Raw genomic sequence first — 18,740 nt, 5'->3', positions numbered from 1 at the left:
ATTATATTTGCCTATTTTTTACTAATGTGTGATCAATCTAGGAATACATTACATCAAAGAATGAAGAAGCCTACTACTGATAGAGAGATCTGATTTTGAAGAATGAAAATATAGAATTAGATAGCAAGTCATGAATGTGTAGTCTAGTAGCAACAATACTAAACATTAGGAAAAAGAGACAAAATCATGAATTAAAAGAAGTATTAACATTAAGAAAAGCAGATAGATCAAAAGAAAATGGAAAAGGTCAAGCATATGCTCCTGAGAAATAAATAGCTATAGTAAGAAAGCAATTTCTAGAATCTGATAGAATATTCCTACCCCTTGGGATAAAAATTGAAATGAGGTAGAGAATGAAAAAATGATAAAAATATGATCAAATCAAGATAAAGAAATGTCCATGATGGTATATATGAGATTAAAACCATAGAGTGACCACAAGGAAGTGATAGAATTCCCTAGTTTGACTAGAGTTGACCAAGAAGGATAAAGTATTAAAACTAGGTCAAATCAGGTAAAAAGATGATATAGAAGTGAAATGAGGTGAATCAAAATAAGAAAGAAGTACAAAAATGATGAAGACGTAAAGAAATGATGATGCCCCAATGAAGATTCAAAGATTAGACCTCAAAAGATCAGCTAACTGCATAAAAGAAAACATAAATTTAAAATACAATTTTTACCATTGAGATGAAATCAAAATCTGATTTTGATCCAAAAAATGGATCCAATACATTGAAATTAGCCAAGGGTGCACTTTTTGCAAAATCCTAAGGAGTTTGAAAAATGTCTGAAGATTGGATCAAAGGACTATATAAGCGGTTCAAGGGTCATTTTCAACTCATTTTTCCTTTTTTGAATTTGAGAGCTTTCAATGATGAGAGAGAGAGAGAATGATGACTTTGGTGGGTATTTCTACTCACTGACATTGATTCAAACATAGTCAATTACACAACAGGCCTCTAGAGTACAAGGCCCTAGTAAGTTATCAAAAATTTGAGCTTTTCTAATCATTTATTGCACATTTTATGATTTTTGTGTGAAATTTCAAGTGATACTTTAAAAGTATCACAATCCAATTATGACAAATATCACACGATATTTTTGACAATAATTTTTTATCGCACAAGTATTAGAAATTGTATCATATCAGGGGTACTGAACACTTGCATGACTTAAAAGTACTACACACATATTATGAGAATTATCACATGACACGTTATTAGCAAAAAGTATCACACCACTATTGTGAAAAGTATCTTGTAGCTTATTTACAAGCATTTTTAAATTTTAGGAGTAGAATTTTGATCATGTTGCTTTAGTTTTCTTATCTTCTTAGTTGTTTGTAACTTTACCTAATCTATCATGAGTAATATTGACATGCTTTGACTTCTTGTTTTGATTATGCAAATATTTTTTCCAGCATTTCTTATCAAAGTCCCCAAGGTGGTGGTGTTACGAGTCGTACGACATCTAGATGATTTTGAGATTATAGTATTAAAGACTATGGGCTTCGGTTGGCTATTGCATATGCCCCATATATGAGTGAACCATGGCCTATTTATATCATTAGTAGAGAGGTGGCATAGTGAGCATAACACCATTCATTTTTCCACTGGTGAGACCAACATCACTCTCAAGGATGTGTATGTTAGAATATATAGTCCACTAATATAACTAAGAGGTGAATGAATTATTTATCCAATTAATATCATAATTATTAACCTTAAACAAACTTAACCATATGACTAATATAAAATGAAACCACAACAAGATACCCATACACAATAACACCAAATATGTTAACTAGGGAAACCCTTGATCAGAGGGAAAACCCTGGTGGGGATGGTACCCACAAGATGATGTACTAATATAAATATTCCTTGTTAGAGGATGGACCCTATTAGACTCAGTACATATGAGTCCCTATTAGGAGACTTTGAATCCCTATTAGGAGATTCTAACCCTATTAACATTTGTGGAAGACAACTAGACCCACTCCCCAAATAGCTTCAAGAGAAAGACCTATGAACCCACTATCCAAATAATCTTTATATTATTTCTTGCAAAATAATATAATTATATTGTTATATTCCTTCCTCTTTCTCTATCTTATCAACCAGACCTCTACTCCTTCTAATCTTGTAACCAGATCACAAATCTCACATCCAATAATCCATTGGATCACTTATACACATTTAATAAGCATTTTTCTTCTTTTTGCACTTCGCACTTCAACAACAATCCCAATACTTGAATACACACTACAATCAAGGAAACAATCTTTCCTTTATACCATATTTTCATAATAATTCCTTGAGTCAACTTGACATTTTCCCAATTAATTATAATAATATAATTAATTAATTACAATTACAATAGCACTTTCGGCTCACAATCTATACAAAACTTCACACGTACGATACTAGGGCTCGCACACTCACTGATATCATCAGCTAACTATCCTTTGTCACTACCTAACAATGCATCTCTTCATTACATCTTAGATGTAATATAGCCAACAAACATTAAGAACTACTTTCCCAATACTTTGTCTCTAAACTACTCTTTGTAAACCAAGTACATCTTTGACTCAGACGCTGCACAGTTGACCATGTCATCAAGACACAATGTCAAACATGTCCATAACTGCACATCACCAGACAATCAAACCATTATCTGTACCATCAAGATCTATGTTTTCTACTCAACCAATCTTTATAAAAACCATGCTATGTTGACATTAATGATAAATACCATGCTAATAGTGTATCACATCCTATGTGTACCATGCATTGATAATCTAGTGTGTATGATGATATGTCTTTAGATTTTTTCTTTTGGTTCCTAATTCCCATATGAAGCATATTGATATGAGTGTGTGCATCTCATAGGTTTATTATGATCAAATCTTGATAGAGGGGAGATTATTAGTCCAACACTTATTTGAGGATGTCACCATCCTAGACTCCCATCTCAGTTGGGAGGGATTAATAAATGAGTATGGGGATCTCTATCTCATAAGCTACATTGTGTGTTCCCTAGTAGCCTAGGCCCTAGTCATAGATAGGAGGTAGAAGGGTTTCCCTTTGGGTTGGGGGTGATTAGTGGTATATCTAAAAAGCAACCTTAGAGGATGGTGTGGGCACTAGCAATCCTTACTGATATGTACCATGAGCTCCACGAGATTGCATATCAAGAGGGGAAGACATGGGCCTGCAATGCATTTTTGTTCCAAATTTAGGCATGGGAGCACATAGTAGTATTGTGGTCATGGGTATAGACTCAAGAGTGGAGGCATCCTTACATCTATACATATATAGGTTTCACCCCTTAAACTCACAGTAGATATGTGATCTATTACATAAGACTATTTGATGAGTTGTAATCATTTGTATAGAGGTCTTATCATTAGTGTGAGAGGTGGCCAAACACCTAGGAGTTGGAGTATATGTGTTATAGTAGACAGCTTGTTGGGAGATACTCAAATATTGTCGAGCAATTTTTCATTAGCTGAGTGTGGAGAGAGTTTGGGCACCAATAGGGCATATCTATAAAGACTACCACTTATGTTTTCTTATGAGGTGAGGAGGATCAAGGACGGTTTCCTCTATTGGATTATTAGGCCACCCTAAGGGATATTGTAGCTCTTTACTGGGAGGTACGGGAATATCTTCCTAATGTCACGGATGAAGGAGCGGAGCTTGCCTATCTCCATGAGATGTAGCAACACCTATTTCCTCAGTTTACTAGACCAAATGCACTACCTTAGGTACGAGGACAAAGAGGAGATGGTGGAGATGGAGGAGGGGTAGCAGTAGATGAATTAGATAGATGGAGGTTGGGAGAATCTCTTGTGGAGTTTTAGGGAGATAGACATGAATGCAGAGCTAGGCCACAAGAGAGTAGGAGGAGGAAGCAGAGCCCAAAGAGGTGGAGTAGTTGGATAGATGCTAGAGGGTGGAGAGGGAGGAGCCTAGGTAGGAGAAACTTGCTAGAGTAGATTGAAAGGATGTGAGGGATGCTCAAATTTGGGCATCAAAGGTAGAGGTACAGGGGCTGAGAATGACCATTTTGGTCAAAGAGTAGTAGTTGGTGGATGCCAAATCCAAGGCCAAGTGATGGAGAGAGCCTTATAGGATGATCTAGTAGAGGCTTGATGTGAGGTGGAGAGGTAGGGGCAAGAGAAACATACAACCATGGAGTTTAAATTGTCATGGTCCAAGTGGGTCAATGAGTGCTTCTTTACTCAAAGAGAGTGGGTAGATCATACCAACCACCAATGAGACACTAGTGACTCCCCCTCAACCATAGACTACTCATGAGGGAGGGACTCAGTCTTAAGTCTAGGTATAGGTCTAGGTTGATGTCATTGAGATATATTTTGATGTATATATGTATTTTGAGATAGTTATCTAGATTTGGGATATCACATGTACATATACTCTGATTGATTTATATATATGAGATACTAGATTTAATTGATCTCCATTATGTACTTGACTCATTTTATGCTCATGTGATGGTATTTTATGGATGTTTCAACACCTATGTTTATATTTCAATGTGATATTTCTCACATGTGTTCATCCTCATACTCATGTTTATATTCTCATGGATATAGCTCTCTCATAGATGGTTTAGGTATCATGTTTATGATATTGAATCATGTTTTTAAAATGTGATACTTGGATAGATTAGATTTGATGATGAGATTAAACCCTTAGATGATAGGTGTAGAAGAAGCAAGGGAGTGGATGTGATTATCAAGGAATGAAAGACATGATCAAGAGAAAGAATGAGAAGAAATGAACATAGTTAGTTGATGTGTATGTGAAGGATGAAAAGAGAGCTCTCTCCATATGCATAGTGCAATACTAAGCTAAAATGATCCTAGAATTCAAACTAGTATGCAAAATGGCTTACTTGCAAGGGACACATAATGTTTAGACTCTAATTCCATCATTAAGCTTTACTAGGGACATTAGAATATCACACAATGCTCACTAGTATAACTATGAGGATATTAATATGATCTCTATTGGATAGGTATGTGTGAATCCAACCTAAGAACCTAATGTAGTTAGATTACTTGAGTTTAGTATAGCAATATTATATATGTATCAAGGCATAAGTGCTAGGATAACCCTTGAGTGTGGTCTTATAAAAATAGACATAGATGATACATTGTAGGTCCAAAGTGTTAGGTAGGACAAGCACAAATTCTCCCAACACCTTAGACTAACAAAGTATACCCACAAGCATAAAATAAGAAAGACATGCCCCATGCCCCCATTCCTCTAGTCCATGACATCCTCAAGAAACTAATAGGGAAGGAACACTTAGTAAAGAAATCATCATAAACAAGAAATAATGGAAAATAAATTTCAATTAAGTCTCAGGGAATATAATATTTAAGTGTATGTGTGTGTAATTCACATGTCCATTTCTTCAGGACAAAAAATTTCTAGTGAGAAATATCATAACAGCCTAGACTATAGATAAGATATCCAGAAAGACTTGAAAAACACTTGATGTCAAGGGGAAATTTGTTTGAGAACATTGTTTTAGACAAGTTGCCAAAGAAACCCTTACACACAATAAGACCCTAATAAGATAAGTAGTCATGCCCCCTAAATGAGGACAAGAACAGATTCCAAGCTAGGAAAGGTACCCTAAAAGGAATAAGCATGAAGCGAGACTAATAGACATAGGTGTGAGGGTCTTAAGTAGTGCATGTTTCCAAGTTTTCACCACTTGGTAGATTTTATCAAATCTTTTTGTAATTATTTTGGATTTTATGGATTTTATTTTTTTTGGTGACACATCAAAGAACCTATTGCTAGGTTTTCACTAAGATGGTAATTTTTTTAGGATATTTTCTATATTTTAGGATTTTTTAGCATCATATATGAATTTTTTTTTATTTTTTAGGATCATTAGGTATATAAAAATAGTTGAGCCATGAAATCCTTAAGCATAGAACTTCTTCAGATGTAGGATATTGATAGGCTTAGGAAGTTGTTCTCCCTCTAGTGTAGAAAGTTGGTAGGCCCCTAATCTGAATATGTTGTGACAATGTAAGGACCCAACCAGTTAGGCTTGAATTTTCCATTTTGTTCCCTATTTTGTTGATTCTTGGGATTTTCTTGAAGAAATGGTTCACCCACTTGGAAATCATGAGGATTGACATTTTTATTATAGCTAGTGGACATCCTCTTTTGATTGGCCCCCATGTAATCAAAACTGGCCTAGTGGTGCTCATCTAGGGTTGCTAGCTCACCTATCCTCATAGCTTTATGATCTTTATTAGTAATTAAACCATGTAGGGAGACTCACAAAGAGGAAATCTTGACTTCTAGTGGGAGGAAAACTTTAGAACTATGGACTAGTGAGAAGGGTGTAGCCTCTATAGGAGTGCATATATTAGTTCTTTAACCCCATAGCACTAGATTTATTTGTAAATGTTAATCCCTTCCTAATCTGTAAGCTCTTATATCCAAGATTTTTAGGAGTGTTTTGTTGGAGTCCTTGACCTAGCCATTCCATTGAGGATAGTATATAGATGACCAATGTTGCACAATCTTGAATTTATTTCATAATTTCTTGAGGTCCTCATTTTTGAACTATCATCCACCATAGCGACAATGATATGGTTGATTATGATCAAGGAAACATGTTTTCCTATAGCAGTAGATAATGGAACAACTTCAACCCATTTCATGAAGTACTCAGTCATTGTGATGTTAAACTAATGTCCACTAGGTGAGCTTGGGTAAATCTTACTAACTAGATAGAAGGGTCATTGATAAGAAGGCCAATATATGATGGAAGGAATAAGTTCACACTTGAGATCATGAATCAAGTTACTATGTAACTAACACTTCTTGCATTACTTGACATATTGGATGGCATCAACTTACCTAGTCATCCAATAGTAACCTGCTACAAGAAAATTTTAAGCAAGTGCAAGGCCATTAGAATGTGCCCCACAAATGTCATCATGGACTTTAGCTAATGTCTTTTTAGACTATTCTATCTCTAGTCACCTAGAAGTGTTCCATCTAGACCCTTCCTATACAAGTCACTATAGACAAGGGTGTAATGTGAGGCATTTTGAATGAGTTGGCATTTTTTTCTTCTACGTGAGGTTTTCATAATTAACTTGGTCACATAGGTAGGAAAAGATGATGGAATAGCAAGAAGATTCATGGCTGACAATAGTGCATATTACATGGTTTTCAATGGAGTCATAGGTTGGGTGTCTTAATTCTGCCACTGGGAACTTGAAGTGAGACTTGTGTCCTTCCAGTTGTAATATAGGTGTTAAAGTGGCCATAGCATCTACAGCCTTATTTTTAGTCCTAAGAATCTACTGGAATGTTGTAAATGTGAAATAATTCCTTAGTGCATCATTCAACTTCTTATAAGGTTCTAACTTGTCATCCTTAATCTGGTAGTCATTGTTGACTTGATTAATGACAAGTTGAGAGTCTTCATAGATATGCAATTTTTTGATTCTCTATTCAAGTGTCATTTTAATCTTGTTGTCACAAAATCTTTCACCCTCACCTAAAGTTTAACCTAAAGGAAAACTTGTGAAACATGGAAGCAACCTCCAATCTATGGGACTTAAACTATGAGATTGAGTCTCTAGAGAAGGTTTGCTTCCTTATTATCAGGGTGCACTAAACTAGTTCTTTCAAGGAAAAGGGGAGAATAATTGTTTGGCCTAAACCTAGAATGAAAGGAGATGATGCACCAAATAGTTCATTTTCTCTTATCTCTACCCAAGACTGCCCCACACATCAATATGGCTCTAATATACACAATTGTACAACCCTAATTACCCCTCACAACTCATATGCAGATTAGGAACTAGAAGAAATTCTACAAGGAAGAAGCTTCATAGGATATTATTAACAAAAGAAAAATAGATACAACATATAACTTGAAGAAATAAGAAGCAACACAAACAGAAGGCAAGAAGGTATACACAACATTAATGGTGGAAGAAGGTAGACTAAAAGATTATATTTATGCAAGGCAAGGGAAATTACAACTCTAGAGCATCAAATGCTACAATTGAAGAATCAGAGATAAAAAGAGAAAAAAACATATATAAAACTTGGAATTATAGAGTTTAGGCATAATTCTAATGTTTACATTGAGTTCAAACCCCAACCAAGTGGAGTTGAGTTGCAGAGGAGAGAAATAATTGAGAATTAGAATGAAATCTCATCGTAAAGTGTAATCATTGCTGGAAGTGACAAGAAGAGAAAGAAACACATGCACCAAATTGCAAGAGATCAAATCATCAAAAATCTAATCATTGTGCATTAAAGAGGCATAGAGTGCATTCATGTCATGTAAACAAGGCCCAAGAAGTCACTCAATATTGAAGAACTTTCTCTAATAGTGTGTCCTGGCTGCACAAAGTTGATTCATGCCACCAGCAAAAAATGAGGGGAGGAATAACATGACATGTTATACACCCAACATGTAGGGTTGACTATGGGGAGAATATATCGTGAAAAAAATGTTGGTTGTTGATGAAGGTCTTCATTTGAAACAAATAGCCCAGAGGCGGTGAGAATCTCCGCAACAAAGGATTTAAGATGTAGCCATTGATCAAGATTCTTCCTTTGAAATAGATGGCTGGGATGTAGTGAGGATATTGAACCCTCTACCATATGGCACAATTCTAGATTTTAGAGCCTTACAGAAGCATTACAAAGTAAGAAAACATTTGAATTGCAAATTTTGGTAGCGTGATGCAATTTTGAGCTTTAGAGCATCGAAGAAATAACATAGCATAAGGAGGTGCCAAAATGGAGATGCATAGAAATCTCTCACGTAATCCCAAGCTATGCAGTCTTGTGGAGACACTAGCATATAAAGAAAATTCATAATGTCAATGTGTGGTAGCATCTTGTGCTTTGTCATTTGATGGAACAAATGGTGATCTTTTAATCTTTTATTGAATCTCCATCATTGATCTACATGTGTGCATATTGGGTTGACGTAAACACCAAAGGTAGGACCTTTCATCATGTGGCACAATTTTGGATTCTAGAGCCTTGGGGAAGCACTATAGTGTGAGGAAATTCTACAATGGTGATGTGTGGAAGTATCTCATGCTTTTGGGAAGATGGGAAGATAGGTCACAAAAATATGAGAGTTGTCAGATCTCGTCTGTAAAGAATCTAGCCCATTGAAAGTTTCTCTAATTGGATATTAGTGATGGGCTGAATGAAAGAAAAAAAAGCCAATTTTATTGGTGATTTAGAGGGATTTCTTTCTTGCTAATCATAGGATCAGTGGCCTTAAGAAATAGAGTGGGCATGGAGTCACCAAAGAGAAAGACACACTATCCCACCTACAACTTCACAAGGTTCTACCTTTGCAACTAGCAAAAAATACAAAATTTTGTATAGCCAAGATGGAATAGTTGTGCTTGTTCACTTCTTGGAACGTGGAAATCTACTCTAATATGTACATAAAACCTTTAACCTCCTCTATAATCAAGTTTTAAGGTGAATCCCATTGATTGGGATTGGAAGAATTTCACCATCAGGCCTGGATAGCTAAAAAGTGTTAGCCTCTTTGTAGTTGGTGATAATATATGAGACACTCCACATAGCATCAAATTTGAAGTTCCTACCAGGCTTGGCTATACCACCATCCCACTTAAGGACCAAATCTCTCTCTAAGTAGACTCTAGTAGTAGCCTTCTTGTCAAAATTCCTCTTGAATTGTTATTTGTGAATCTCAAGTGTATGCATGGCTTGTTGTCTCTTCTCCTCTAGCTCCATTACTTCATTTAGGCTAACTATCATAGCATCATTCTCAACTAGCTCCAATTGATGAGCTAGTTCAAGAGAAGGAAATTCAAGTAAAATAGGAAGTCTTGCTTCCCTTCCATAAACTGGCATGAAGGGTGAGTTTCCAATTGCTCTCTTGGGTGTAATTCTATCAACCCAAAGGGAATTCCTTAACATGGTATTCAAACTCCTCTAATTGTCTTCAATGGTCCTCTTCATGATCCTAATAAGATTCTTGTTAAAAGACTCACCTAGGAAATTACCATGGAGATAGTAGTTGGATGATGTGCTTAGGTAGATTTTATGATCTACTACCTAAGAACATATATGAATTCCAACAAAGGACTTCATATTATCTGATATGATGGTGGAGGGGACACCAAACCTAGTTACAATCCCATCAAGGAACTCCACCACTAAATTTTATGTGGCATCCTTTAAGGCTACTACATTTTTCCACCTTGTAAAATAGTCTGTAGTAGCTAATATCCATTTGTGACCTGAGCTGGAAGGTGAGTTAATTGGTCCAAAAAAATCCAAACCCCACTGAGTGAATGGTTGATCAACATGATTAGGGTGAAGGGGGAGAGAAGCTAGTTTTTTCTTAATTTAGAAGAAAGAAAACTTCTCACACTTCCTCACCCACTTGTGGGAGTCATTGAATAGAGTCGTTCAATAATAATTAGTCCTCATTATCTTCATGGAAGTTTTCTTAGCAAAGAAATGACCACCATTAAGGCTATCATGGAATTCTTTTAGCATTCTTCTAGTCTGATCAAGATTGATGCATCTAAATATAACTTCATTAGAATCTCTCATGAATATAATCACATCCACTAGGGCATAAGGAATACGTTGCAACTTGAACTATCTTCTTTTAGCTCTATCTAATCCTTATGGATAGCCTTCTCCTAACAAGAATTTTTTCATATCATGCATCCAATTTTTTGTTCATTGACCCATGTTGGTTGGTCATCTTCTAGCACTAAGGCAGACTCTTGACTAGTATCATAAGATGAATTCATTTGTTCACATAGTCCCTTAACTCTCACAAGCTTTGTGATCATAATGTCAATATAATATTCCATGACCTTGGTGATCCATCTATCCATCTTATCATTGATGTCTTTGTTTAAGAGGAACTTGTTAGAATATATAGTTCACTAATATAACTAAGAGGGGGAGTGAATCATTTATCCAACTAATATCACAACTAAAAATCTTAAACAATCTTAACCATATAAGTAATATAAATTGAAACCACAACAAGACACTCATACACAATAACACCAGATATGTTAACTAGGGAAACCCTTGATTAGAGGGGAAACCTTGGTGGGGATGGTACCCACAAGATGATGTACTAATATAAATATTCCTTGTTAGAGGATAGACCTTATTAGGATTCTATTACAAAATTTAGTACATATGAGTCCCTATTAGGAGACTTTGAATCCCTATTAGGAGATTCCAACCCTATTAGGAGTATTGCCAACCAAGTTAGGAGTTATAGAAGAAAATTGGACCCACTTCCCAAAAAACTTCAAGAGAAAGACAGATGAATCCATTATCCAAATAATCTCTATATTATTCTTTGTAGAATAATAGAACTAAAATGCACTTTGTTCCTCTATCTTTACCTTGTCAACTAGACTTATGCCCCTTTAGATCTTGTGACCAAATCCCAAATATCACATCTAATAATCCCTTACATCACTTACACACATTTAGTAAGCACTTTTCTCCTTTTCACACTTTTCACTTCTTGAAACAATAGATAGAGTTCAACACTCTTTACAATCAAGGAAAACATCTTTCCATTATACCATATCTTCATAATAATTTCGTTAGTCCTAAGGCTTTCCCAATTAATTAAAATAAGATAATTAATTAACTAAAATTACAATAGCATTATCAAGTCATAGTCTATGCAAAAATTAACAAATGTGACACTAGGAATTGTGTACTCACTAATGTCATCAACTAACTATCCTCTATCACTACCTGATTGCACATCTCTTCATTACATCCCAGTTATAAGATAGCCAACAAACATCAAGAACTCCTTTCCCGATACTCTATCACTGAAATACTCTCTATAAATTAGGTAAAACCTCTATATGTCTTCAACTCAAACTCTGTACACTTAACCACATCATTAGGACAGTGTGTCATACATGTTTATAACTGTGCATGGCCAAACAATCAAAGCATTTTCTATACCATCAAGATCTTTTTCTTCTACTCTATCAGTCTTTACAAAAACAATGCTATGTTGACATTAATGAAAAACATAGTCATGAATGCAACATGTCAATACTCTCCGATGCTTAGGATACTCCCCAAAGTAGTATTATCAACATTCATGCTGACAATATACCCCTTTGGAATTGATGGCAATATAGATGAAAACATCTAAGTTCTAATAATACCAAGTAGTACTGTGTTGTTGCTTCCATCCTGATCTCATGCATACTTGCCCCCATGTTTTAGGAGATGATTCTCATGCATATTGTCTCCCATTGAAATCAATGTCAAAGGTCTCAATCTAAAAGTTACATACCAATTGTAACTTACCAATTATTGCATACCAATTGTTAATTAGCTACTCCCAATCATCAACCAACTCGAGTGTCCAAAGACATTGCTCAATACAAAATACCAAGAGTCCTCAATAATTTAGTACATACCATATACTCCCCCATATATGAAGAATCTACATTTAATCTAGTCAAACAATAGTTTTTTGCACCACTGGACTGATGCACTCTCTGCATCGTCTACTCAGAAATAGGTTGGGGCATAATCCCATTTATACCTCTCAAGTACTCAGATCTATATTTAGGAAAAGGCTTCATAAAGATATCTACAATCTAATCCTTAGTACTTACATGCTCCAATATGATCTCCTTTTATGTTTATTTCTCTCTTAGCACATGATACTTAAATAGATATATGCTTAGTCTTAAAATGTTATACAGGATTCTTAGACATACTCATTGTACTTGTGTTATCACAGTAAATGATAATAGGTTCTTCAATTTCAATTATAATATCCTTCAACATCTACTTCATCCACATAGCTTGATTACAACTATTTGTTTTTGGAACATACCCTACCTTAGTAATACTCTGTGAAATATAATCTTTATTAGCCAAGAAACCAATCTTCCTCTAAGAAAGGATGTTCCACCCCTAGTGTGCTTTTTGTCATCCATATTTCCTACCCAATCAGCATTAGCATATACACAAAGTGTGAAATCACTTGATTTTTCATACCAAATACCATAGTTAGATGTCCCTTTCAGATATCTAAATATTCTTTTCACTACTACAAAATTATATTCCTTAGGCTTAGCTTGAAATATAGCTACAATCCCAACTACATTTTCTATATCTAGTCTGGTGTGGGTCAGATATTGCAAACCTCTAATCATGGATCTATACTTCTTCTACTCCATTGTAGGTGTCTCATCTTTGTTGGATAACTAGTGACCAGTTTTGATTATGTAAAAATAGGTTTTAAAGGACTTGAAACCTTTAAAAAAGTATTAGAGTAATAAGAACAAAAAATTTCATAGAATAGAGGGCCTCAAAACCAAAAGAGAATAGATAGAATAATCCAAAAAATAAGAGGCTAGAAAACAACTATGTTTGAAAACATAGTAAAAGAAAAGAAAAAAGACAAGCCCCAGACAACTACAGAGTCTTCAAAAGGTTCGCTGCTTGGTCTACTAAGATGTTCATATTTTCTATAGAAGCTTTCATGTCATCCATCTTTTTTTCTTTTTCTCCTTCATTATTCTTGGAATTAGCCCTTATGTGCTTTCTCAAGCCTCGATCCTCAGTCATAGTATGGGACTCTTGGCCTTTACTCTGCTCCAACTTGTTTAGCTGGGTGTTAAAGATGTCAGCCACAATATTCAAAATAATGCAATTTTGATTTGCTAGTTTCTTGAATATTTTCTCCATGTTACTCTAGTATCCAAACCATCCATCCTTTTTTGATCTTTTCCTAGCTGATCTAAATTCTTGTTCTTGGATTCCAGTGTTGTCACATGCTTCATCAAATTCTTTACCTCTTTTGCATTGCCAATAACCTTACAGAATCTATCAATGTGTTGATCCAATGTTCTCTCCCTCCTTGCTGAGCTGATCAAAGTCCCTTGATATATCTTGCATTTTTTGTTTTAGGGTACCAACATCCTTCATCATTTTCCATGGGTTACCAATGATTCCCTTTAGAAACCCCTGATCATCCTCATCCCTGTTATGCTCAAAGTAGTCCTCGAGCTCCCCCTCTTTGTTCCTATCTAGATCCACCTCCTTAAATTCATTCTCATCACACACATCCTGAGCAAGCACCTTTTTTCTTCTTCTTTCAACGCTCTTAATTAAGAGTTCATCATTAAAGGGGATGAAATTGTTAGATTTTGGTGACTGATCAAGAAAGTACTGTACATACTTCATAAAAATTTTGGGTCATGGCTGATGTTGTAGCCAACATATGGCCGACATATGGCTGACATGTTGTAACCCAAAAATAGCATAAAATACTTGTATAAAAGGGTTTAGGGTTAGGTATTTTCATTATTTTGTGATGCCAAATTGCTTCTTGTGACATTATTGAGTTGTAAGAGATTACGGATTGTAATTAGGTTTTAATCACTAGATTGTAATAATATTGGACTTTCAGTTTGGTGGATGTAGCCCAAGGATTGGGTGAACCACATTAAATCTTGGTGCCTTGTGTTCATTTTTGTGTGATCTATTATTTTCTGTTATTAGTCATAATTTCATGTAGTTTTTATTTTTGTCTGTGGTTTATCCTAACAGAAATCTCTTTCAGCATTCTTCCCCTTGTCTCTCGAAAACTTTCCCAAAGATCCTTTCTTCTCAAAACCCTTTTTTTGCTCCTCCTTATAATCACTATCTTGTTCTAATTCACTCTCCTTTTCCTTCCTATTCCTCTTGGAAGAGCTTCTAGGATCATCTTTCTTCCTCTTCATCATTTCAACCTTAGCCACCTCATCCTCTATTTCCTCATCAAATTCCTCCTCAGATTCACTACCCTCTATCTCACGATCTAAAACTTTCTTGCTCTGCCTGGGCCTATCCACCTTTTTTATTTTATAAGGTTCATTATTAAAACCTTTAACCCCTCATGACAAGCATGATCTCCCTCAGGATCATTTTGAATGGCTAAAATGGAATTACCCAAATATTGTCTAAGGTAAAAGGGTAATTTTATCCTAACACTATGCCTAAAATGGTTAACCAACATGAAATTGTGACCATATATCTTATTGAAGCATCCATCTAAGGTAAGATACTCAATAACCACAAACATAACAAATCTCTAGGGACATGAAATGGAACTAGGGCTAAAGTAAGATTTACCAATTTTCACTAGTTTGTTGCATTCCTTAGCCAAGCCTACAAACTTTTCAACCACCTGATCAAAGAGCTTCCTATCTTGATAGAAGTTAATACCCTTCATGTCAAGCCTTGTTGATTCAAAAATAATATCTTTAGTAAACTCCATCCTCTTATTCTCCACCAAAAAACTCTCATCTTTCCATGTTTTGATGAATTATCATGTGATGGCAGCGTTACTTCCTTTCAATTTTTCCATAAAACTAGTAAGATTCCCTTACTCCAGTGTGTCCTAAATCTAGCTCTTCTTCTTCCACTCTTTTTAGCTTACTAGTTCAATTCTTTTTCTCATTCCTTCCATTTTCTTGTTTCTAAGATGAAGACTCTCTCTTCTTCAAAAAAACCATTTGCAAAAGAAGATTGGAGTCAAAATAACAGCCAAGGATTTTTGTGGGAAAAAAGACCCACAATCTATGTGGTATTGAATGTTAATACACTATCCTTCTCATAATAACCCACTATGTACCTATCTTACCCATATAATAATTACTCCTTGTTGGCATATTCATCATTATTGAAACATTTTTTTTTACTTCTAGCTTTGTCATACTCGATAAAACAAAACCCCTCAATAGGGATGATATCATTGTAACTCCAAATTAACTTTTCATCACTTTTGCATGCCACTTTAGCCACCCAATCAGCAACTTGATTCGTTTCTCTAAGGTTGTGAGTGGCAAAATAGATTTCAAAGGAATTCATAAGATTAATGGCCTTACCTATAATACTATTAATAGTCCAAGGAGGATTAGTAACTTTCTAAAGACAATTAATTATATTAAGGGAGTCCCCCTTGAGCCATATCTTATTCAAATTCAAACTTTTTGCATGGCTAAGACCATAGAGACCCACACTTGCTTCTTCCACATGGTGTGCCAATAGGTTATCATAGTTGTGCCAACAAGTTTACAACTTTCCAAAACAAACCTTTTAGGTACTTAGATTGTGAAATGAATATACCATCATTATTCCACACAATTTTCAAACCTAGGAAAAACTTCATTTCTCCTATCATGCTCATTTCAAATTCATTCTTCATTTCCTCAAAAAAATTATCACTAGCTTTATCATTATATCCAAAAAAGATGTCATTAAAAAATATTGCAATAATTAGCAAACCATCCTCTATTTCTTTCATATACAAGTTACTATATATCTTACATTTAGCAAATCCAAGCTTTGCCAAGTAACTATCTAAACTCACATACTAGGTTCTCAATACTTTCTTTAGACCATATAAATATCTCTAATTTTCATACCATGTCTTTATCTTTTGATAAAGGAAAACCTTTGCACTACTCAATATAAACCTCTTCTTCTAGTTCTCCATTTAGAAAGGCTAATTTAACATCCATCTAATAAACCTTCAATTTCATGTTCATTGCATAAGCTAGGAACATCCTTACTACTTCCATTCTTGCTACTGGTGCATATGTTTCCTCATAACCAATGCCTTCTTATTGTGAATAACCTTTACAAACAAGTCTGACCTTGTTTCTCACCACTTCTCCTTGCTCATTCATCTTATTCTTGAAAACCCATTTTGTTCCTATCACATTCTTGTTTTTTTATCTAGGAACTAATTTCCATGTATCATTCTTTACTATCCAATCCAATTCTTCCTTCATTACTTGGATCCAATGATTATCTATGACTGCTTCATCTTTGCACTTTAGTTCAACTTGAGATATCAAACATATCTCCTTATTTACTATGTTCCTTGTCATTACACCTTTGTCTTTAGTTTCAATTATATGCTCATGAGGGTGATTCCTTGTCAAATTCCTATTAAGGTTAAGAGTTGACATCTCAACTCTTATCTCTTCTCTAGGTTCAAAACTTTGTTCTCCTCTGTGCTCAAAAGTTAGCACATTATTTTGCAAGTAATTATTATTCTTAAATAAAACATCAACATTCTATCTAACCAATTCCATAATTATTCTTGTCTCCATTTGAATTATAATCTACCATCTTTTATTTAGTTCCAAACCTTTCATCAATCCTTACATTTATGCATTCAACTAGTGTCTTAGTTCTATAGTTGAAACATCTGTAAGCCTTACTTTTCAATGAAAAGCCAAGAAACATACCTTCATCAGTTCTTGGATCAAACTTATCAATGTCATCATCTCTCTTAATATAACATTTTCTCCCAAATATCCTAAAATATTTGACTGATGGTGAATGTCCAAACCATAGTTCATAAGGTGTCTTGTCCATACCTTTTTTTATCTATACTTTGTTCAAAGTATATATTGTTGTATTAACTGCTTCTCTCCATATGTCTTAAAAACATCATTCTAAAATAACATTTCTCTAGTTGCCTCTACTATAGACTTATTTCTTCTCTCAGTAATCCCATTTTTCTCAAGTGTTCTAGGTGCATATAATTGTCTTTTGATTCCATTTTATTCACAAAATATGGTAAACTCTATAGAGGTAAATTCTCCTCCTCTATCAGATCTTAAACACTTAAATTTAACCCCATATTCATTCTCAACTCTATTCTTAAGTATCTTAAACTTCTCAAAAGTTTCATATTTCTCTTTAAGAAATGCTATCTACATCATTCTAGTGAAATCATCAGCAAAAATCAAAAAATAACTTTCACCATAGAATCCTCTTGTTCTAGAAGGATCACTCAGATCTGTGTAAATTATCTCCAGCTCCCTTGTGGTAGTGAACTTCTCTCTAGGGAATGATACTTTCTTCTTCTTAGCCAAATACATTCCTTACACACAAAATTAGTAGGCTTAATAATCTTAGGCAAGTCTCTGACTACAAAAGTGCTATTAACCTTCACAATATTATCAAAGTTTATGTGATAGAATCTTCTATGCCACAACCAACTATTATCCACTTTAGTTACCAAAAATTTCATCTTATTAGGATTCAACTAAAATACATTACCTTTGGATCTAGTGCTAGTTCCAATCATCTTACCATCTTTGTCTTTGATAGAGCGGGTCTTCTTAGTGAACTGCAATAGATAACCATTGTCCACTAATTGTCCAACACTCAACAAGTTATGCTTCAATCCATCAAAAAAATAGACATCATTATTGCTAGTTTTACCATCAAGAGTAATGGATCCAATTCCTATTATATGATAGCTTGCATTGTTAACAAATTTAACAATACATCCATCATGATTCTTGAACTTAACAAACTTATGCATATCAGTAGTCATGTGATGTGAACAACCACTGTCAATTATCCAATCTAAATTCTTTTCCACTTGGGTAACTAGAGATCTTTCCTCTCTAATTTCTCTATAAATATCATCTTCCTTGATAGAAAAAAATCCTAACTCATCATCATATTCTTTATCTTCATTTGCGCATAAACAATTTCTATCTCTATCTCTTCTAGGATTAAACTTTCCCTTATACTTTTTCTCTCTTTTAGGATATTTAGATGCATAATGGCCAAATTCATTACAAGTCCAACATTTAAAGATTTATTTACCATCTTTTTCTC

The sequence above is a fragment of the Cupressus sempervirens genome, chromosome 9 (assembly GCF_028749045.1).
Source record: "Cupressus sempervirens isolate cs-2001-9-10 chromosome 9, ASM2874904v1, whole genome shotgun sequence".
Taxonomy (NCBI): domain Eukaryota; kingdom Viridiplantae; phylum Streptophyta; class Pinopsida; order Cupressales; family Cupressaceae; genus Cupressus; species Cupressus sempervirens.
The sequence above is the reverse complement of the archived record's forward strand: the minus strand, read 5'-3'. Positions refer to the sequence as shown.